General features: G+C 38.4%; 1 long non-coding RNA gene across 1 annotated transcript; it reads left to right on the top strand.

Annotated features, from left to right (window-relative positions):
* Positions 1 to 14,878: 14,878 nt before the first annotated feature.
* Positions 14,879 to 19,589, top strand: LOC118143206 (uncharacterized). Its single transcript, XR_013520385.1, has 3 exons — positions 14,879 to 15,017; positions 16,752 to 16,813; positions 18,588 to 19,589. It is a non-coding gene; the product is annotated as an uncharacterized LOC118143206 (long non-coding RNA).
* The last annotated feature ends 3,056 nt before the right edge of the window (positions 19,590 to 22,645 follow it).

Consider the following 22,645-nt stretch of genomic DNA (forward strand, 5'->3'; position numbering starts at 1 on the left):
AAGTGCTGGGATTACAGGTGTGAGCCACCACGCTGGGCCTATTGTTGAGGTTTATAACATAAATACATTTAAGAGACAGAGCAAAAAAGAGTCTAACTGGACATAAAATTGGAATCAGTATACATTTCATAGGGGAGGCCCTGGATGAATTCCGAAGGGAAGAATGGGATTTGCTGATTGAACAGCAAAGTCAGTAGTATGAGTTGAGCAGAGGTTGTGCTTACGGAGATCTGGGTTAATGAAGGAATTAATGATGAGTTTAAGAAAACAGGCAGGGTCGCACATTATTAAAATAGCCTTGGGATTTATCTGTAACCATTGGAAAATGAACGAAGGCTGTTAAGTAGGAGAGTAGCGTGAGCATTATGGCTGTGGTCTATTGGGTAGATTTGTGGATGTTTGAGAGACTCATTACAGGAAGACTAGTTACCAGAGCTGGATAGAAATGGAAAGATCTAAATTAAAACAATATCATTGAGAGTGAATGAGACAGGGTGGTTTACGGCACACTCTTAGACCAGGATTACCCACAGCAGGTACAGGAATGGAGCAATCAGTCCTGTTCCTTGGGTTACAGTCCTAACAATTAACCACACGCTATGGAAATCAACCTAGTTCCCATGGTTAAGCTAAGAACTGAACACGATAGTTACACAATAAAATATGTTTATGGGTTTTGTTTGTTTATCTTTGAAAAATACAATCAGGTATCTATGGAATAAGTGCAACTATTCTGTGAAGGTCATTAAGTATCATCATTATTGTTTTAGGTAACGAGTTTACCTTAGAGTTTACTAAAGAGGACCTTGCCAAAGCATTGACTGTAGACTTATTATGTCATTGAAGTTTCATATATTATTCTCACTGATAATGAGTATATCCAACATTAACTTTAAAAGCCTATGATGATTTATTTTTTTAAAAAGCATAATTTCAGACTAAGTCTGTAATTTAAAGTCATGTTTCTACCTGAGGGGGAAAAATGTGTTTGCTTTAAGTGATATTCTCATATATAAGCGGATTTATGTAGGAGTCAGTGAATGGCTTTCCACAATGCCCTGCTGTGGTGGGCAGCCTCTGCGATGGCCCCAAGTAATCATCGCTTCCTGGTACTCATGCCCTGGTGTAATTCCTCTTCTTAATGTGTCATGGACCTAGTGAATACCACAGGAGTGGTAGGATGTCACTTTGCAGATTAGGTTGTGAACACATTGTGATACCTGGCTTACTTTCCCTCTCTTGCTTTCTCACTGGCTTATGAGAAAAGCCAGTTTCCATATTTTGAGCCACCTTGTGGATTGCAGAGTGACAAGGACCCCATGTGACAAGGATCCAAGCTCTCCAGCCATCATCAGTCTGTGAGAACCCGCAGCCATCAACAGTCACATGAGGAAGCTGGAAGTGGAGCATCCCCCAATCCAGCCTTAAGATGATGGGGGACCTGATTGACAATGTTGATTACAGGCTCGTGAGATCCAGAAACACATGGCTAACCTACACCTGGGAACCTGACCCAAGAAACTGTAATACCAGGAATATTGTTTTGGGATAATTTGTTAGGGAACATCAGATACCTAATAAACCTGTTACGGTTGGTAACTTACATTTTACTATTTAAGTTACAGCAAATACAGGGGTATATAAATAGTGGATGCTGTAATCTTTGATCTTTAAGTAACAAAACATTATACCTTCTTAATGATATTATTTTCTAACAGCTATTGTTTTCCCAGGAATGATAGCATGTTCTAATATCTATCAATTACATTTGTCCCTTGTCTTAAATGCCAACCCAACCAAACAGACAAACGACACACCTAATTCATATCTTTGGGCAACATGTAAAATTTTATTACAAACCTTTTCATCATACAGCATGTAAAACATTAATTTCCTGTTTTGATACAAAGTTCAACCATCCTTTCCACTTTACTACTTGCTGTTTTACAATTTAACTGTTAAAAAAATCAGGAAGTTATCAGCAAATACTGTCCTATATGTTTAAATGGGATCTCTTCATTAGCAAATCAACACCCCAAGTATGGATGTCTTTCTATTTTCAGGGATTGGTTGGGTCCCATAACTTTTATGTAAACTATATATATATATATATATATATATATATATATATATATATACATATATGTGTATATATATATAGTAAACCACATATCATGTATGTATACGTATTCTCTTTTTCAAGTGGATTTTCTCTGCAAAAATAACTTGGTTTATGCATACTTGCAGAAGTTTGCCGATAGTCTTGCACTACATAATGATATTTGAGATTTAGTCAGAGATTGACCCCATGTACTGTGGTGGTACCATAGGATTATAACGGAGCTTTTTTTTTGAGACAGAATCTCACTCTGTTGCCCAGAGAGTAGCTGGGATTACAGGCACATGCCACCATATCTGCTTAATTTTTGTATTTTTAGCAGAGACAGGGTTTCACCTTGTTGGCCAGGCAGGTCTCGAACTCCTGACTGCAAATGATCCACCTGCCTCAGCCTCTCAAAGTACTAGAATTATAGGTGTGAGTCACCGTGCCCAGCCAGAGCTTTTATAATGTATTTTTACTGTATACTTTTTATGTTTAGATACAGAAACACCATTACCATTGTGTTCCAATTGCCTACAGTATTCAGTACAGTAACATGCTGTACACGTTTGTACTCTAGGTGCTATAAGCTATGCCATATAGCCTAGGCGTGTAGGAGGCTTGTACCATCTAGGTTTGCGTAAGTGCATCCCAGGATATTTGCACAAAAGCGGAAGCTCCTAACAACTCAATCCTCAGAGGGTATCTGTTGTTAACTGATGCATGGATTGTAGTTAGTTTAAACTGACTGGTATTAAACACTCAGAGCTATGCTCATAAACTGAGGTGATGGTGTGGCTGGGGCCTGTGCATGTGCAGCATTCACAGCATCATGTTTGCGGGCAGGATTAGAGGATGGCAGATATATTAACAAACTCAGTAGAGTCATTCCCTTGGGAACGGTCACAAAAGGCGGCAAGATCAGAGAAATAGTATAAATTGCCTTTTAAAATTTAGCATTCTGAAAAAAGGCAGTTTTGAAAACCATGAATAACATGTTTAGTACTGGGAAGAAATCCTTGGATGGTAGCCTTAACAAAATAAATAAAGGAAAAAAGCTGAAAAGCAGGAAAAACACGCTCATATTTATATTTGAAGGGGTATCCACTGTAATCAGCAATACAAGAGAATTTCTAGGTCTTATAGAATATGCTAAAACTGTAAACATAGTGATTCAAGTAATTTAATTAATGGCACAATGATTATTTTAGCTAAATGGCATTACTGACCCATTAATGGTGGGAAATCAGATTTATTGTGCTTTTCGGTGTTTGCTATGGGATTATTTTGAGCTGTAAATATTACTTCTCCAGTTCCTGTGCCATAAAACACATATATATCTTAGATCAATCACTTGGGGCAGGTGCATTTCTTGTGGAACTACATTCTATATTATAATCAAATTTTTCCATCAGAGAAAAAACAGTTTATAACGTAATTAGTTTATGAACATTCAGGTCAGTGAAATGTACTAGACTTAGTATTGTGTTGACAGAAAGCTATTCTGTGGTAGTTCATTACTCCCAATCCTCACTTCTACTCTTACCAATGAAGAGTCTATCATCAATTTTTACCCTCCTCAGCACCATATCCTAATGAGTTGAGGTTAAGGAATAGAAGTGAATAATTAGCACCTTCACTGTGCATGTGTTAGGTTGAATTTCTTGGAAACACAAAGTTGCTTTAAGAGGTTTTCCAGGAAGGTCTCTTTGGAGATAAAGAAATAGAGAAGTGAAGAATGCAGGATGGGGCAGAGGAAGAAAGTGACAACAACTTGGTTATAATTGGTTATAACTGAGGCCTCAGCCTACCCCATGGGAAATCTCAATGGGTCTTTGAAGTGAGCCCACATTGAGGTCCACCACTAGTGAACCCCGCTAGTGCTTTTCAGCTTTCCCCACCCCACCTTATGTGGGCCTGCAGGGTTAGAGTTGGCTAAAGTTAGGTATTTCCTCTCAGAGATACTGGAATTGGGTATTTCCTTTCTCCTGTGTGGAAGGCTAAAGGGGTGGAAGTTAACTATTTCCTTTCCATCATGTGGAAGCTCGAGCAGGCTGGAATTGGGTATTTACCTTCCCCAAGTTGATCAGACTCTGATAAAATCCCAATAATTTAGACTTTGGTAAAGTAGTTTACCTTAAGGGCAGGTCTTGATAATGACAAAATAAACCATGATTTATTTTATACTGATTTATTTCTTTTTTTCCCTGGTAAAAGCATAAGGAAATTTTTCTCTGATATTCACTGTGAGGCCCTGATAGGGCTCCGGGAAATAAAACTTGCAGAAGTGTGAGGGTCCTTCTTAGACTGGACCTTTTTGGAGTTTTTAACTCTCAAACTTACTGCTCTGAGCCTCCAGCAATTTGCCAATTCCAGCTTAGGGTTTCCTACCCCAGTACCAATTCCTGCAGTGGTTCCTGCTCATGGATTTATGTTCCAGTAGATTATGATTCTCTGTGCACACCTGTTTCTTCGGTTTGAGAGTCAGAGATTGGTCCTGTGACCTCACGCTCTGAAAGATCTAAAAAGAGTTGTTGATTTTTCATTGTCTTCCATCTTTCACTTGTTAAGATAGGATGTCAACTTCCAAGCTAATATACCAGATAAAAACAATAATATTTTTAAAAATTAAAATAGAACAATAATATCTCTGTTGAATGCCTGTTATCTTGCCCCTAAGGACTATGAGTTAGCTTAGTTATCTCCATAGTTTCCTTAGGCCTGAACTTCTCTGGCTACAGTCCAAAGCTTGCCATCTGCTAGAGTTTGGATGTGCTCCCCAACATTTCTGTGTTGGAAACTTAATTCCTAGTGTTGGAGATAGGACCTAATGGGAGGTGATAGGGTCACGGGTTCACTGCCCTCATAAATGGATTGATTCCATCATCATCAGAGTGGGTTTGTTACTTTGGGAGTGGTTTCCTCACAAGTAGATGACTTTGATCCCTTCTTGCTCCCTATCCCTCAGGCTCTCTTTTGCACTGTCACCTTCTGCCATGGGAGGATGCGGCAGGAAGGCCCTCAACAAATGCCAGCTCCTCAGTCTTGGACTTCCCAGACTCCAGAACCATAAGCCAACAAAACTACAAGTCAGTAAATTTATGTTTATTATACATTGCCTAGTCTGTTGTATTCTGTTACACCAGCACAAAACAGACTAAGACACCATCCAATACCACTGATTTTGCCAAACTTTTTTTTCTGACAGTTGAGTACTAACTCCTGGCATCTGTTATTTCATCGTCTTTGCTCTCAAGGTGCACAGCTCTTCATAATATTCCCCCGCAGCAGCCCTGACGTCCAGTAGATGACCACAACTGAACATCTCCGTGACATTTGTGTTTCTTTCACTGTCATCTTTCTTGTTGTTTTGGAGAATGGAGTTTCATCTGGCCTTTACCATGAAAATAGTTAACTGGTGGAATACCCTGATTTGTTCTATTCTGACATGCCCAACTTTTTCTAACTTTTGGTTGTTCTAATCATCATGTCTCATGGCACTTCTGATATTTCTGCTTCACTTTGTGTGGGCTGTCCCTCTTTCCAATATTCCACAGTCCATCTCACCAGTGTGTTGATAATATCTCCTAGATTCTTCCTGGGGAAATAAATCCTATAAAATTGGAGAGTGCTCTGTATTCATGAACTCTACCTTCTCCAATATTATTTCTGTACCATGCAATCCTGCATTCTCAGAATCCAAGGCTTTAAGGGTAGATCTTGAGATGGGGGCAGGAATTGTCATAAAGGCACCTGCCTCATTTGAGACTTCTGCATGCTCTAAACATAAGGTGTGCTATGTTTGGTTTTGTTGTTTTGTTTTCTTTCTGGGAGGGCTGTGCTTTGATAAGCGGAGGTAGACCACTTTGTCAGATCCAGTTGGTTTAAGGGAATGTCGGAATTCAAGGTTCTGAGCTGTATATACCCAGGTATTTCAGTCTCAAGTCTCAATATCTCAGCATTTCCCTATTTGGGCGCTCACAATGGCGTGTGAGACCTGGTCAGGATAAACACTTCCTCTGACACTTTATTACTCTTAAAATTAAAACCTGAGCCTGCTTTTCTGCCCTGCTTGCCTTTTAGCTGTACAAAACTCACATCAAGAGCATCCTCTGACTTTCCTATTTTGCCTGACTTAGTAATTAACCTCCCCAATCTGACATTATCTGTTTTAGCAAATCATTGGTACTCAGTAACAGCTCCCAGTCTGCCAAATCCTTGTATGTATCATTTCCTTTACTGTGGATATATTTCAACAGACAGTACATCTCCTTTCACTAGGATTCTCCCTCAGAGAAGGTTTACATTAGCGAAAGTCTCAGGAGTTTGACTTCCACACAATAGTACTTATTGATGCACCATCTATTAAAGGTTATCCATGCACCATCTTTATTGTGCAGCAGCTGGGTCTGAAATTACTTTTTAGAGTTTGCATCTTAGGACGACTTCTAGAATCAGGAGACTGAACCTGAGAAAGAGAATTAAGTGCTGTAATGAACACTGCGTATGCTACCTGGGTCCTCCCTTCCCAACCAAGGCACTCGTTGCTCTAGCCCAGAGTGTTGCCTGCTGATGGCTCAAAGAGAATTCTTTTCCCAAGATTTTCCTTCTGCTGAAAAGAGCTGCCTCATCCAACTCTACGGGCCTTTGTCAGGGGCAGCGTACATTCTCTGAGTGCTCTAGATGAAGGCACATGGGCCTAGATCCCTTGCTTAGATTCAGTAAGACTATACAAGGCCATCCCTGCTCTGAACTCCCTGGAATTAGATAAAGCTTGAATTGCAATTGCATCACAGTTCAACATTTTTCTTCACTCTTATTTCCCTAAAGGTATTATTACTGAGAACACTCACCAATAAAGACTTTTGCATACAAATCCCTGCTTCCAGGATTACATGCCTAAGACAAGTGCAATAAATTTGTTAGAAAGTACTCTGGAGAAATAGTATAAGAAGTTGAGGAAGCCAAGATTAGGCAAAGAAAAAGGCTGACCTCCGGAGCAGCTTCGAATCCAACGTTAGGGATTCCTATGGGGAACTTCGTAGCTATAGCTGGAACTGCCCCTCGGATTTTGTTAAATTGTAGTAAGGGGACCATTGACAGAGATTGGCCATTGTTGTCACTTAGGAAAGATCACGCTTGAGTGAAGCAGTTCTGAAGTTGAGAATGCTTTCTAATGAGAAACACCACTGTGAGCATCAGGAATAAATATTTCTACAAACTGAGGAATGAGCTCACTGGCCTCAAAAGCAATTTTGGAAGAGTACTAGGTATTCAGTATCGTGTATTATTGTATACATTTTAATATTTCCATATTAGCTACCAAAATATTAAAATGTATATAGATTACAAAGAATCATAAGCAAAACTCAGTATGAGTCTTTCTGCCCTTAAGATCTCTATGCATTATTATTCTAGCTAGCAGTCTATTAATCTTATTTATTCTTCAAAATATAAATCTCTGCTTTTGTTACTGTTTCATATAGTTTCTTGTGGCTGAATTTTATACCATTCAGCTCGAATTTAGTTATTTCTTTTCTTCTGCTAGCTTTGGAGTTAATTTGCTCTGTTTTTCTAGTTCCTCTAAATGTGATGTTAGGGGGGCATGTGGCCAGGCACTAGTGTGCATGCACCATCTTCCACTCCCTGTCCCCCCCCAAAAAATAAAAATTAAAAATTAAATGTGTTGTTAACTTGTTAACTTGAGATCTTTGTAACTTTTTGATGTGTGTATGTAGTACTATAAACTTTCCTTTCAAGATGGCTTTAACTGTGTCCCAGATAGTCTGTTACGTCATATTCTTGTTTTCATTAGTTTCAAGGAATTTCTTTGTTTCTGCCTTAATTTCCTTCATTGTTTACACGGGAGTCATTCAGAAGTAGGTTGTTTAATTTCCATGTAATTTCAGGGTTTTGCACAGTCCTCTTGGTATTGATTTTTATTTTTGATTGATTTATTTATTTATTTTGAGACAGAGTTTCGCTCTTGTTACCCAGGCTGGAGTGCAATGGGGCGATCTCGGCTCACCGCAACCTCCATCTCCTGGGTTCAGGCAATTCTCCTGCCTCAGCCTCCTGGGTAGCTGGGATTACAGGCACGCGCCACCATGCCCAGCTAATTTTTTGTATCTTTAGTAGAGACGGGGTTTCACCATGTTGACCAGGATGGTCTCGATATCTTGACCTCATGATCCACCTGCCTCGGCCTCCCAAAGTGCTGGGATTACAGGCTTGAGCCACCACGCCCGGCCTGATTTTTATTTTTATTGTGCCATGGTCTCAGATTGTAGTTGGCATGATTTGGCTTTCTTCAGTTTGTTGAGAATTGTTTTATGGCCAATTGTGTAGTCAATTCTAGGGTATGGGCCATATGCTGAAGAGATGAATACATAGTTTGTTGTTTCGGGATAGAGAGTTTTGAAGATGTCTGTTAGGTCTATTTGGCCAAGCGTGGACTCCGAGTACCAAATATCTTCGTTACTTTTCTGCCTTGATGATCTGTCTAATGCTTGGCACTTTTGTCTAACACAGTGACATGTTGAAGTCTCCCACTATTATTGTGCAGTTATCTAAGTCTCTTCATAGGTCTCTAAGAACTTTTTTTATGAATCTGGGTCCTTCTGTGAGGACCCATTTTAACTGTGATGACAGTGGACAGTTGGGTGCATATATATTTATTTTATATACACACACATATATATATGTATATATATGTTTTAAAATGTTAGTACATAGTAGGCAAACATATTTATGGTGTACATGAGTTATTTTGGCACAGGTATGCAATGCATCATGAAAAATTGGATATCCAACCCCTCTAGCATTTATCCTTTGTATTACAAGAAGCCAATTATGTCTCTTAGTTATCTTTTAAATGTATGATTAAATTATTTTTGACTATAGTTTCCCTGTTTTGCTATCAAGTATTAGGTCTTATTCATTCCTTCTATTTTTTTGTACCCATTAACCATCCCCACCTCACTGTCAGCCGGTTCCCCACCCTTTCCAGCCTCTGGTAACCATCTTTCCACTCTCTTGATCTACCATCCAAGTCTAACCAGGCCCGACCCTGCTTAGCTTCCGTGATCAGATGAGGTCGGGCGTGTTCAGGGTGCTATAGCCGTAGACTCTACTTTCCATCTTAAGTGGAAATGTGAAGTTTTTCCTTCTGTGTCTGGCTTATTTCACTTAACATAATTACCTCCATTTTCACCCATCCATGTTGTTGCCAATGACAGAATCTCATTTTTTATGGCTAAATAGTACTCCACTGTGTATATGTACCACATTTTCTTTATCCATTAGTCTGTTCATGGACACTTGGGTTGCTTCCAAATCTTGACTATTGTGAATAGTGCCACAACAAACATGGGGGTGTGGATATCATTTTCATATTTTACTGTCTTCATATTTACTGATTTCTTTTGTTTTGGGTATATACCTAGAAATGCAATGACTGAATCATAAAGTACCTCTATTTTTAGATTTCTGATGAACCTCCAAACTATTCTCTATACTCTTTGTACTAATTTGCAATCTCCCAACAAGGTACAAGGGTTTCCTTTGCTCCACATCCTTGCCGACGTTTACTATTGCCTGACTTTTGGATAAAAGCCATTTTAACTGTGATGAAGTGATATCTCAATGCAGTTTTCATCTGGATTTCCCTGATGGTCAGTGATGGTGAGTACTTTTTCGTAGGCCTGTTGGTCCTTTGTCTATCAGCTTTTGAGAAATGTCTATTCAAACCTTTTTCCCATTTTTAAATCATATTATTAGATATTTTCCATTAATCTCCTCCTCTTGTCTAATTGCTCTAGCTAGACATTCAGTACTATTTAAATAACAGTGGTGACAGTGGACATCCTTGTGTTCCAGATCTAAGAGAAAAAACTTTTAGTTTTTCCCCTTTCAGTAGAAATTACCAGTGGGTCTGTCGTATATTACTTTCACTATGTTAAAGTACATTCCTTCTATACCCAGTTTTGGGAATAGCTAACTATTCTTATTGAATTGAATCTTTTACCGTATGTAATACTGTTCATCTTTTTTTTTATTGTTGTTGGTTTAAAGCCTGTTTTGTCTGAAATTAGAATAGCAACTCCTGTTTTTTGTCTTGGTTTCCATTTGCTTGGCATATTTTTCTTCATTCTTTACTTTGAGCCTATAGGTGTAATTGCACGTGACATGGGTCTCTTGAAGATAGCATACATTCTGTTCTTGCTTTCTTTAATCTAGCCTGCCATTCTATGCCTTTAAATGGAGAATTTAGTTTATTTACATTCAAGGTTAGTATTGATATGTGTGGATTGACCCTGTCATCATGTCAGTAGCTGGTTATCACGCAGACTTTATTGTCTAGCTGCTTTACAGCGTCAATGGTCTATGTAGTTAAGTGTGTTTTTGTGGTGGTCAGTAGTAATCTTTTGTTTTCATATTAAACACTCCTTTAAGGATCTCTTATTGTTTAACATAAAGACACATGCATTTGTATGTTCCTTACAGCACTCTTCACAGTAGCAAAGACATGGAGCACAGACTCTTCACAGTAGCAAAGACTCTTCATAGTAGCAAAGCAACCTAAATGCCCATCAAAGGTAGACTAGATTAAGAATATGTGGTTATATATACTATGTACCCATAAAAAAGTATGAGATGATGTTTTTTGCAGCAGCATGCATGGAGCTGGAAACTATTATTCCAAGTCAACAGAAAACCAAATAATACATGTTCTCACTGATAAAAAGAAGCTAAACATTGAGTACACATGAACACAAAGGAACAATAGATACTTAGGTCTACTTGAGGGTAAAGGGTGAGAGGAGAGAAAGGATCTAAAAACTATCTATCAGCTTCTATGCTTATTACTTGAGTGACAAAATAATTGGTACACCAAACTCCTGTAATGTGCAATTTACCTAGATTACAGACCTAAACATATACCCCTGAAATGAAAATAAATTAAAAAACAAAAATCCATAAGCATTAGCAAGTATCCATTGCAATACTTTAGAAAAATCTAAATAATCTAATAATTTACTGGAAAGGCAGGAAATCTTCTAGTAACTATAGCTCTGACCTGATTTATGAGCAATTGTACCATATCATATGTGAAGGTTAATTTTATGAGTCAGTTTGGCTAAGCTATCATACCAATATATTTGGTCAAATACCACCAGTCTAGATATTGCAGGGAAGATATTTTCCAGACACAATAAACAGTTAAATCCGTAGACTTGGAGTAAAGCAGATTACCTTCCACAATGTGGTAGCATCATCTGATCAGTTGAAGGCAGTAAAAGAAAAAGACTGAAGTCCCCAGAGGAAGAGGAAATTCTGCCTCCAGACTCAAGCTGCAACATCAGCTCTTTCCTAGATCTTTAGCCTGCTGACTTGCCCTGAAGATCTCAGACTTAGACTTGCTAACCTTTTGCGCTGAGTCACAACACATGAGACAACTCATTAAAGTGAATCTCCCCCCGTTTCTCTCTCTCTCTGTCTTTCTACATATATATACACACTTTTTTTTGGTGTTTATGTTGCTTAAGGATCTTTGTGTTTCTTAAATCTGTGACTTAATGTGTTTCACCAGTTTCAAAAAATTATTTCTTCTCATATTTCTTTTAGCCATAAAACACCTGTTAAAGGACTAAAAGAAATTAAATTTTAAACACTCTCGCATCCCAAACGCACACAGAAATACCAGTAACAAACTATGGAAATGATTGGTGAAAATATAATTTGAAATGCTACGAGTTCTTCAGAGATATATGTCTAGGTGGAGAGAAGGGAATGCATGAAGGATGAAGAAATAAATCAAAGGTCAATATATGGGAAAATCTAAATAAATATTGTCTGTATTAGAAAATGATTTCCCATATTATTTTAAAAACAGAGAGAATACATATGTGTGATAACAACAGCGCAAGATTTCTGAAAGGGCAAATACAATTAAGGAGTTATAAGGTTATTTTTTACTGTTTGGGATGTACTTAAATGTTGGCTTATTGTAAGTCTCATAAGTCAAGAATTTAAATTATAATGCCTAACGAAACCACTAAAATGATAGCAAGAGAATGTGTAAGAACCAAGCTAGCAAGGAAAAGTTTAGAAAAATCAAAAGAACTAAATCTAAAAGAAGGTCATGAAAGATAGCAAAAGGAATACAGAAAAAGAGTCAACAAAAAACCACAGTAAAGAGTTCATTTAAAGCCGTTGTAGAAAACATGATGGAAAAAGATGTATCGGGCAAAAGCTAACTTAAAAGGAAGCTGGTATGGCTGTCCTAATACAGTACAAAATATACCTCAAAGAGTAAACATTGGTATTTACAAAAAGGACTTCTATGAGACTATTCATCAACAAAAAGAAGATGTCTAATTCTACGCATGCTCCTAATAATGTAGTCTCAAAATATGTAAACTCAGAACTTTCGGAAATAAACAGAGAGGCAAATCTGCAGTCGTAGTTGCAGATTTTCACACACTTCATGCAGTAGTTGGTAAAATATTTTGGTGTGGATAGAACGCTGTTGGCTAGAGACTAAATTGGAACACTCAGTTTAAAAGACTGATATTGTTCGCTGAAGTTGAATATACACGTAGCCTATTGCCAGATAATTTTACTCCCAGGGAATAGCTAATAGAAGATCAAGAAATACATACAAATGTTTACAGAAGCTATAGTTGTGAAAGGCAGACTGTAAATAACTGAAATGATCATCTATAGTAGAACTAGGAAATTGATTTGGATTTCACAATGATGATGACGGGTTATCATCAGCAGGAAGAATGAATGAACTAACATGTGCAGTCATCTAAATGAATCTTACATAGTGATATGTATAACAAGTGAAATACAAATAATTTAAACCATATCATTCTATGAATAGAAAACTCAAAAAAATTCAACATAGTCTTATAAGTCAAAGTGTCAGCTCCATTTGGAAAGAGACAAGAGTCACTGGAAAATAACACAAGGGAAGTTCTTGAGATTTAAGTGAAGTTGTATTTTCCTGACATGGAGAGCGGCTTGTTGGGTAATTTCTCCTTGTGATAATTAATTAAGCTGGACATGTAAGAGTTGCACACTTCATTTTATCGAAAATCTATTTTCAAGTTAAAGCATGTCATAGCATGGTGCAAAAACCGATTTTCCTGATGACTTTAATCCTGTTCTATTAAATCATCACTTTCAAGTTCTACTTCTGAAGACAGGCTTGGTGTGCCCTTTCAGGACATTCAACCATATTCCCCAGTAAAGTCAAACTGAAGACAGTGACAAAGCATCTTAGAAAGTATATGGATTCCTTCCTAAACTCATAACATCAGTTTTGCTTACACTTATGTTTTATACAGCATGTGTTCGCACTTGTGCTGTCTGAGTATATATTTGTGTGTCCAAAAAGGATTATCTGGTACCTTTGCAGGATTTCAGCCTTTTGTCTACATGTCATGACTGAAAGTCAACAGTGAGGACATATTTCTTTCCTGCTTTTATAAATAAAATCTTGTAAGTACTCTAAAAAAAGAATGTGAGCATTTTTCAGTTTCCCCTGCTACTCACTAGCTGTAGCTAAGAAATCTGTTCTCTTCTTCCCTTTTGGATGTGTTTCTCTTATTAGCTTTTTCCTGAGGTTTTGTCTTATTAGATGCCTGGGCATGCATACTTCTTTTCCTCTCCTGCATCCAGAATGTAGGATGTGCACGTGCGTGGAGAGGCACAGGAGCCTGTGCCGGGGGGGGCAGAATCTCTCCTGCAGTGTAGATTCAAGCATCCTGGAGTTTCCTTTCAGCTTTTGCCTATTTTCTTACTGTAATAGAAATAAACAGTTTGTGCCTTTATAGAAGGAACCACTTTTATTTAAAACTACAATTTTTGTATTTCTGTTAGGTTTTTGTCAGGTTTGTGTTGGACAAAAAAAGTTGCCCCACGTGTGTGTTTTATAGTTTCACAGACTTTATTCATGCTAGTGGGCAAAGACAGGTAATACACGTGTTTTTTACCAAACTGTACTTTCAATAAATGCTTGGTTCTCAAATAGATGGTGATAATTTTTCTAGTGCAAGATAAAGCGCATGCAATTTTTTTTTTTTTTTTTGAGACTGAGTCTCACTCTGTCACCAGGCACCAGGCTGGAGTGCAGTGGCACAATCTCGGCTCACTGCAACCTCCGCCTTCCTGGTTCAAGCAATTCTCCTGCCTCAGCCTCCCGAGTAGCTAGAACTACAGGTGTGCGCCGCCACGCCGAGCTAATTTTTTGTATTTTTAGTAGAGATGGGGTTTCACCATGTTGGCCTGGATGGTCTCCATCTCTTAACCTCGTGATCCACCCATCTCGCCCTCCCAAAGTGCTGGGATTACAGGCCTGAGCCATTGCGCCTGGCCCCATGCAATTTTTATAAAACTTGGACCATACCTTTCAAAGTTCTTCTCAAGTTATGCATAGAAATGAGCATGTGATCCAAAATTAATTGCTTTCTAAAGCAAAGTGAAGAGAGGAGGGAAAGAACAAGAGGGAGTTCTGGGAATAATCATGTTTTCAGTCCCTTCCTGGGAAGGTAAATATATTTAAGACATGTATTTTAAGAAATTGCTTATATAATCTGTTCTTATAACTTGATGTATACCTTTGAGTTAATAGTTTCATTTGAGAAATGGAATGCATGCACACTTTGGCTTTTAATGAGGTCATACAGATTGTGATGTCACTACTTAGACATGCATATCGACATAAAGAGATTCACTGACAGGCACAAGTTTCCCAGCAGGGAAGCCAAGAGTATTTTGGAAACAACGCGGGACACAGAAGAAGAGGAGCCAAAGCTGTCTTATTCATAGGGAGTAGCCCCTTTGTTTTGGAATCCATTTCTGCTAGTCCTTAAAATCCCTCTCTGGTTAAAAATGGCTTTTCCAAGTGAGTACGTCCCAACACAGACTTAGAATATTGAAGTTCTACTTATAAACAGCAAACTCTTCAACACAGAGAGGTAACAACAGAGTACCATTCTCACTGAGTTCCTGGGTATTTTTTTTTCCCAAAGCAATCAAATCTGCATTTTATTTAGAGAGAGTTCATGCTGGGAGAGGCGGCTCATGCCTGTAATCCCAGCACTTTGGGAGGCCAACGCGGGTGGATCACGAGGTCAAGAAATCGAGACCATCCTGGTCAACATGGTGAAACCCCGTCTCTACTAAAAATACAAAAAATTAGCTGGGCATGGTGGCGTGTGCCTGTAATTCCAGCTACTCAGGAGGCTGAGGTGGGACAATTGCCTGAACCCAGGAGGCGGAGGTTGCCGTGAGCCGGGATCGCCCCATTGCACTCCAGCCTGGGTAACAAGAGCGAAACTCCGTCTCAAAAAAAAAAAAGAGAGAGAGAGAAAGCTCCTAAAAGTGGCCAATCTTAAATACCTGAATTGAGCCCCTCACCCTGTTCCCAGGATTTGATCTATGAGACCGCATCTTTATAACATGTATCAGGTATACTCTTGGTGTAATAAAATATGCTCGGGGTCCTTTTTCTGACCTTTCTCCCTTTTATTTCTCCTTACTTTTACTTTCCTTTCAGTGCCTTAGCGAGGGCTACACAAAATTGATAGTGTGTGTTTGGCTTGCTTGAGATTTATAGACAAAGCTGAGCTACAGAAAAAGCCTCAGAAGCAGGGCCTAGAATTAAGTAAGAAAACAATGGCCTTGTTCTCTCTCTCTTCCTTGCTGAAAACAAAAGGCCAAGTCTACTAGAAAACATCAGTGCAATTCAGAAGCAGGTGTATTTCCACATTCAGAGCAGCTTGTGGGCTAGAAGCAGATGGCAGTGGTTACATACTAGCAAGTCTAAAACTACACCCTTCCAGCCCATCCAAGGTCACCTCTTGTACACAAACACACACACACACACACACACACACACACACGGTAGAAGCTAATATTTGTCATTCCTTTTCTTTGTTTAAGGCGTAACATCCCAAGGTGTTCCAGAAACTCATGGTGCTACCAGGTCATCAGGCCACCCCACTGCCATCTCTCTTTTAACTCCACCCTAACCTAACGGTGCTTTTATGTTCCAGAATTTTCCCTACCTCCTTCCACTCCTGCACTTTCAGATTGATTTTTTTTCTGTTCCTTTGCTTTCCGACAAAACTTATAGGACTGAGGTTATGTTAGTGAATGCATTTTACATAGCTGGTAAATAGAGAATCTGAGATTAAAATTCAGGCCTTCTTTCTCTTAACCCATCAGGCTTCTTTTTGATCATTTCAATAGCCCAATTTTTTGTCACACGCTCTGCTTGAATGTAGAAATGGACTCATTCACATATTTGATGTGTACAGTGCATCAGACCATCATTTACTTAGATATAAGCAAATATGATTTTACTCTGTAAATATTCTGTGTCATCTTTTATAGAGTCAACTATTTTCTGTTTTAGTTGGAGAAAAATTGTCAAAATTTGTTTATCTACATCTCATGTAATACAGTCTAGACAATTGTTACCTTTACCAAAAACAAGAGGAGCAGAGGACTTGGATTTAAAAACCTGACATAGGTGTTCAGAAAATCTTGGAAGAGGAAAACATAATTGAGAACAAAACCTTTTCTTGAACTCAACTCTAGAATTCATTCACCATTTTTCTTATATATCTTATAGTGTCTCGGATACACCAGGTTATCCCGGCCAAACCAGCAGGAGTGTTTGCTGAATGAGCTCAGGTATAAATAACAGCTCTGTAAGACGGTGAACATTTATGAAACTCATTATGTTTCCCTTCTTGTTCACCGGCAAGACCCTCCCTACTTGGGCAGTGGAATCCCGCTGATTTACTACTTATCAGGAATAAATTACAGTTTAGAACTTGGATTTTTTTTTCATGGTTTTCTTTGTGTCAGCATAAATAAACTTAGCTAATAGGGCTATTTCCCATTGCCCATTAAAGGGGCTGTGAGTAAAAGACTTCCTGGCTCCTGAGGGTAGGAAGATGGGAGGACTGCGTAGTTTTACCTGAAAGTGTTTACACTGTTAAGGGCTTTGGGAAACAGATGTCAAATACTCTGAGTTATCAGCATTTCCTAACATTTATTTGAGTTTGTACCTTTTTTTTCCCATCAACTACAAAATGTTATTGTTGTTGAAGCCATTAGCACTGGGGACTGAGAAGGTCATTCTTGGTGAATTCTGTAGGCAGAGGTGACTAAATCCCCACACACCGCCAGGGTCATCATCTCTATGTACCCTTCTGTTAATGAAATGTGGAGTGATGGCTTCGCCCGCTTTAATGAAAAGTTCACAATTCTGTAATTACTGAAAGAGAAAGTGGACTGTTATCTCTAGGTCTTCATCCAGAGTAATTTCTTGGCTCCAATACCCCCATTTCATGTGCAGAAACAGCTTTTTAGCATTAGTTAACATTCAAGGAATAGTTTCAAGTTTTACAACTGCAAAAGGGTCATTATTTTTATCAGTGTGCTGGAGGTTATTTTGAGTCTGAATACGGAGGGCCCAATTCAATAAAATCTCAGCCTGACTTTCCCAGCAGGATGCTCGAACCATGGAAATTCAACAGGGGAGCACACATGGGCTTCTACGATACTGAACCAGGGCTGAATTTCCATTTAATCATTCTCGAGAAATCAAAAGACACTTTGGTATTAAATGGCAAACCTTTTAAGTAGGAATTCCTCAGCCAAAATGGCCAATTAGCATTTAAACTGCAGAACTGCATTATGTAAGAGGAAATGAGTTACTAAAAAAAAAGTATCTTCCTTATTAGTTAAAAAGGTAAACCAGAAACGTAGAGTTACCACAAAGCGAGCATTCCTTCTAGAACAGGAGAGGTACACAGGACTTTCGTTTTACAAGAATTAAAAGAACCCACATTATTGACCTATTATGATGCATTTAGCGTTAATTGGCAAAATTAGCTGGAGTGAATAGTATTGGAAGCCACCCTCTAATTACATATTTTGTTACATCACACAAGTGACTCAAAAGCTCCACGTTTATGACTTTAAATTGATTTTTAAAATAAATTATTTTATGTATTACAAAATAATACATTATATTTAGAAGTAGCCTAGATTCAATTTTTATATTCATAAAATCTTGGCTTATTTAAAGCTCCTTCGCCATCTTCAAGTGTGCACCTTAGGGGCTTAGAGACCAAAGAGAATAATAGTTGGCTTAGGAAAAGGAACACATTTCTGGTATGACTGCTCATAAAGGAAAACTTAAAACCTTCCAGAAATGTAGCTGAAAATGGCTCTTAAGCAATTGTTTATTATCTTTCTTCATGTATCATCAATTTCTAGACTCAGCTTTCACCAAGCTCCGTAAGTATGTAAACTTCAAATGCTGGTTCTCACCAACATTTTGTGATGTTATTTTTGTGCATGTTTGTACACATACTTTTAAAAAATGAAGAGGCAAGCAAATTCAAAGTTATTATTGCTGCTATTGCATTCTTCAATGTTTTCTTCTCTTTGGCAGTTCCTCGTCCTGGTATCCCAGAGGGTTTTATGACATGGACTTTTGTAATATGTGACATGTTGCGAAGACTAGCAGTTGAACCCCAGAAGGAATCTGACCACTGCTCACTGCAGCACCTCCAAAAGGGCTAAGGATTTGCTTAGGGAATAAAGAACACGCTCTGCATTCTCTCTAGGATGTGGTTTGATGCATCAATAATCTGGATGATTACTCAAAAGCGTCACCGTAATCAACCCATGCTTTTTCTCACCCACTTCACTCATTGCCAAACTGGTCAAAATCTTTCATCTGTTGAGTGATTTGCAATTTTGCTGTAAGAGTAATCACTTTTGTTTACCCTGATGGTAATACTGAAACTGACCCAATTGCCCCATAGAATGTTCTTTTTCATAAACACAGAAATTGATCCTTCTGATCTTAAAAAGCTTGAAACTTCTATTTGTTTTATCTGAATTCCTTCCTCAGGAAACCACCTTCAGGACTCTCACACAAAGTATTAAAGAACTGAAACCAGATCACGGCACTGGATGCTGGACTCCTGATTCACTGTGATGTCTTCCTTGCCCCTCCCAAGTTCCTGTTTTATTACACATTGTTACATTTCTGGCCTGCAATATAAACCCCTGATTTTTGTCAGTCAGGGAGATGGATGTGGGACTAAGGTTCCATCTCCTTGGCTGTGGAACCCAATTAAAATCTTCTTCCTTGGCAATACTTGGAGTCTCTGTCACTGACTTTCTGAGCAGTGAGGGGCAGGACCTAGACAGGACCCCTGGTGTTTTGGTAGCAATGCTACTAAAAAAGACAAGATTGTTTTCTGTTTGCTTTCTGTAAAAACAACAAAAGCAGAGATATATAGATGTATGTCCATACAAACATCATTTCCTGTCGAAAAGTAAATTTAGACTTCTCATAGACCAGTTGAATGATGACAGTCATTTAAAATATGGCCTATCATATAATCATTCATGGAAAAACATTATTAACAGGTTGGCCTATCTTTTTCAAGACATTTATAAATACTTGTGTATGCATATATTATATATATTTAGTAAATCTTGAATTAATCTGTATATGCTATTTTGTAATTTGTACTTATTTAGGTATTATCTTTACATATTTTTTCCAAGATTGTTATGGGTTTTAATGTTCAATCATGTTATATTTTCATAATATATTTGAACAACTTCTGTTGTTGAATATTTTGGAGTATTTTACATTTTCTCTTGTTTTAAGTAATGCTGTAGCAAATACATTTGTGTAAAAATCTTTGTACGCTATTTGATTATTTCCTTACTAGAAGAAAAACTGTACGCCATAGAATAAGTACATTTTTAAGTTCAATTATTATCATTTTTATTATAGCAGTAATGTAGAGACTCTAAAATAACCATTATTAAGGTTACACACAACTATTGCACTCCTCACTGTAATTCTAGGCACTGTGCTATTATATCAGACTTGACTTTATCTTCAATAAAACACTGTTGAATACCTTTTTACATTATCTCAATTTTATTTGGGACTTAGGTGAGGACATTTGGGACTTAGGTTGAACAGCTTGCCCAAAGCCACACAATTAGTAAATAGCAGGACTGCCTTACTCTGAAATTGTGTTTTCAAAAGAGGTGATGCAGTTAGAAAATTATAGGACAGTTCTGATTTTCACACAGATTGGGAGAGGATGCATTTTGAGAACAGAGACCAAGGATGTTAAATATTCTTCAATGAGTAAGAAAGTCCCACAAAACTTCAGAGTCTTTCCGGATATTCATGTAAACAGTTACTTAATTTTCTGAACCTAAACTCTGTCTGTTTTATGTATAAGTACAAATAACATTTGCAGGGTTCTAATATGTAATAAATTTATGAATGATGCAAAGCTTCCTTGAGTGAAGATAGACCTGAATACAGGTTTGTTTTGATTGGAACTTTACTAAGAGTTGCTTGGCATTTTGGAAAATCAGGTTGACATCACAACTGCAGCACGTGAGCCTCCGGCAAGACACCCCTACAGTCATCCCACTGGATTGGTCAATTTCACGGCGACTGTATGCATGGGTGTGAATGGGATCACTTTATGACATCTTCTAGTGTGGCTGGGAACAGTAGCTCACACCTGTAATCTCAGCACTTAGGGAGGCAGAGGTGGGAGGATCACCTGAGCCCGGGAGTTCTAGATCTGCCTGAGCAATATACCAAGACCCTGTTCGCAAAAAACAAAAACAAAAACAAAAACAAAAAATTGAAACACCTTTTCGTATGGTTGTTCCTGGTCATTAAATACATGTTTTTATCATAAACTATTTCTCTTTATTCCTCTTTAGTTGTATATCAGTATAATTGCTTAAAACTGTGTGAGTACTGTGTGTTATAGTAGCAATTGTTTTTTTCCAAAAGAGTAAAGGAGGGTCTGGTGCGGTGGCTCACGCCTATAATCCCAGCACTTTGGGTGACCGAGGCTGGTGGATCACGAGGTCAAGAGATCGAGACTATCCTGGTCAACATGGTGAAACCCTGTCTCTACTAAAAATACAAAAAACAAAAAATTATCTGGGCATGGTGGCGCATGCCTGTAATCCCAGCTACTCAGGAGGCTGAGGCAGGAGAATTGCCTGAACCCAGGAGGCAGACGTTGCGGTGAGCCGAGATCACACCATTGCACTCCAGCCTGGGGAACAAGACTGAAACTCCGTCTCTAAAAAAAAAAAGAGTAAAGGAGTGATTCATCCTATTAGTTATAAAAAGGGTATGACGTATGATAGGACTGAGGATAGCAAAATGTACATGTCTGGGGTACAGAGTAAGGGGTACCTTTACATGTTAAATATAGACACACATGGGGCATTCACACCTGCACACACAGCCTGAATTCTGACACAACGTGTTTATACTTTTTAAATTGTCCATCTCAATCTTTTAGTGAGTCACGACATCAATGCATAGGTTGACACCAGAATTTTTTAATGAAATAAAGTAGAACACATTAGAATGGAATGAAATGGAGTAGAATGGAGTAAAGTGTATGGAATGGATGGAATAAGAGGAGATGGGATGAAATAGAACAGAATTGAATAGAACTCAGTACCAGTTGTGTCTCTGTTTTACATACCTGTGCTTATCAGGACATATCTTAATATCCATCTTTTACTTTGGGCCAAAAAGGTGAAAGCCATTGAGCTACACTACTGTACTTTATACAGAAAGCAAGTAACATTTTCAGAGGTTAATCGTTTTTTTCTGTACCTGAGTGTCAAGGTTGGTTTTGATAGTGATTGATGGGAGAGGAAGAAACATGAAGATGCCAGTGATTATTACACATACAGAGTCCTCTCTTTCACAGCTTGCCTGAATGGAAGTGATGGTGCTGGCACAAAGCCAATTCCTTGTCTGACTGTTTGTGTTTCCCCAAAATCTGTATGTTAAAGCCTAATCACCAAGGTGATAATATTAGAAGGTGGGGCCTTTGGAGGTTGATTAGGTCATGAGGACACCATCCTTGTGAATGAGACTAATGCCCTTGTGAAGTACGCCCCAGAGAGCTGCCTTGTCTCTTCTACCATGTGAGGACACATGGAAAGCACCAACTATGAGGGAAGGGTCCTCATCAGACACCAAGTCTGCTGGTGTCTTGATCTTGGACTTCCCAGCCTCCAGAACCCTTCTAATGTTTATAAATTACCTGGTCTAAGGTATTTGGTTACCACAGCCTGAGCAAAGACGATTTTTCATCCTCTTTCATCATGACTGACAATGTGCTCACCTATGCTACAGCTACTAGAGATTTTGCTGTTTGCTTTCTGTCACTATTTGGTCTTACAGTTATGAAATGGATAGACATTATTTTCCCACATCCTTGCCTCCCTCTGCTTTTTCCTCTCTTCCCTTTGTTGCATTTGATTCAGAGAGTCTGCATCCTCAAGACACCACTTCATCCTGGCTTCCCAAACTCCTCACTTCAGGGATCTATAAGATGATTCTTTTTTTTTCCCGTTTCTTTGAAACTTACCTGATCTCCATCTCATGACTCTGGCCTTACAGATGACCACTGTTATTTT

The sequence above is a fragment of the Callithrix jacchus genome, chromosome 7, assembly GCF_049354715.1.
Source record: "Callithrix jacchus isolate 240 chromosome 7, calJac240_pri, whole genome shotgun sequence".
Taxonomy (NCBI): domain Eukaryota; kingdom Metazoa; phylum Chordata; class Mammalia; order Primates; family Cebidae; genus Callithrix; species Callithrix jacchus.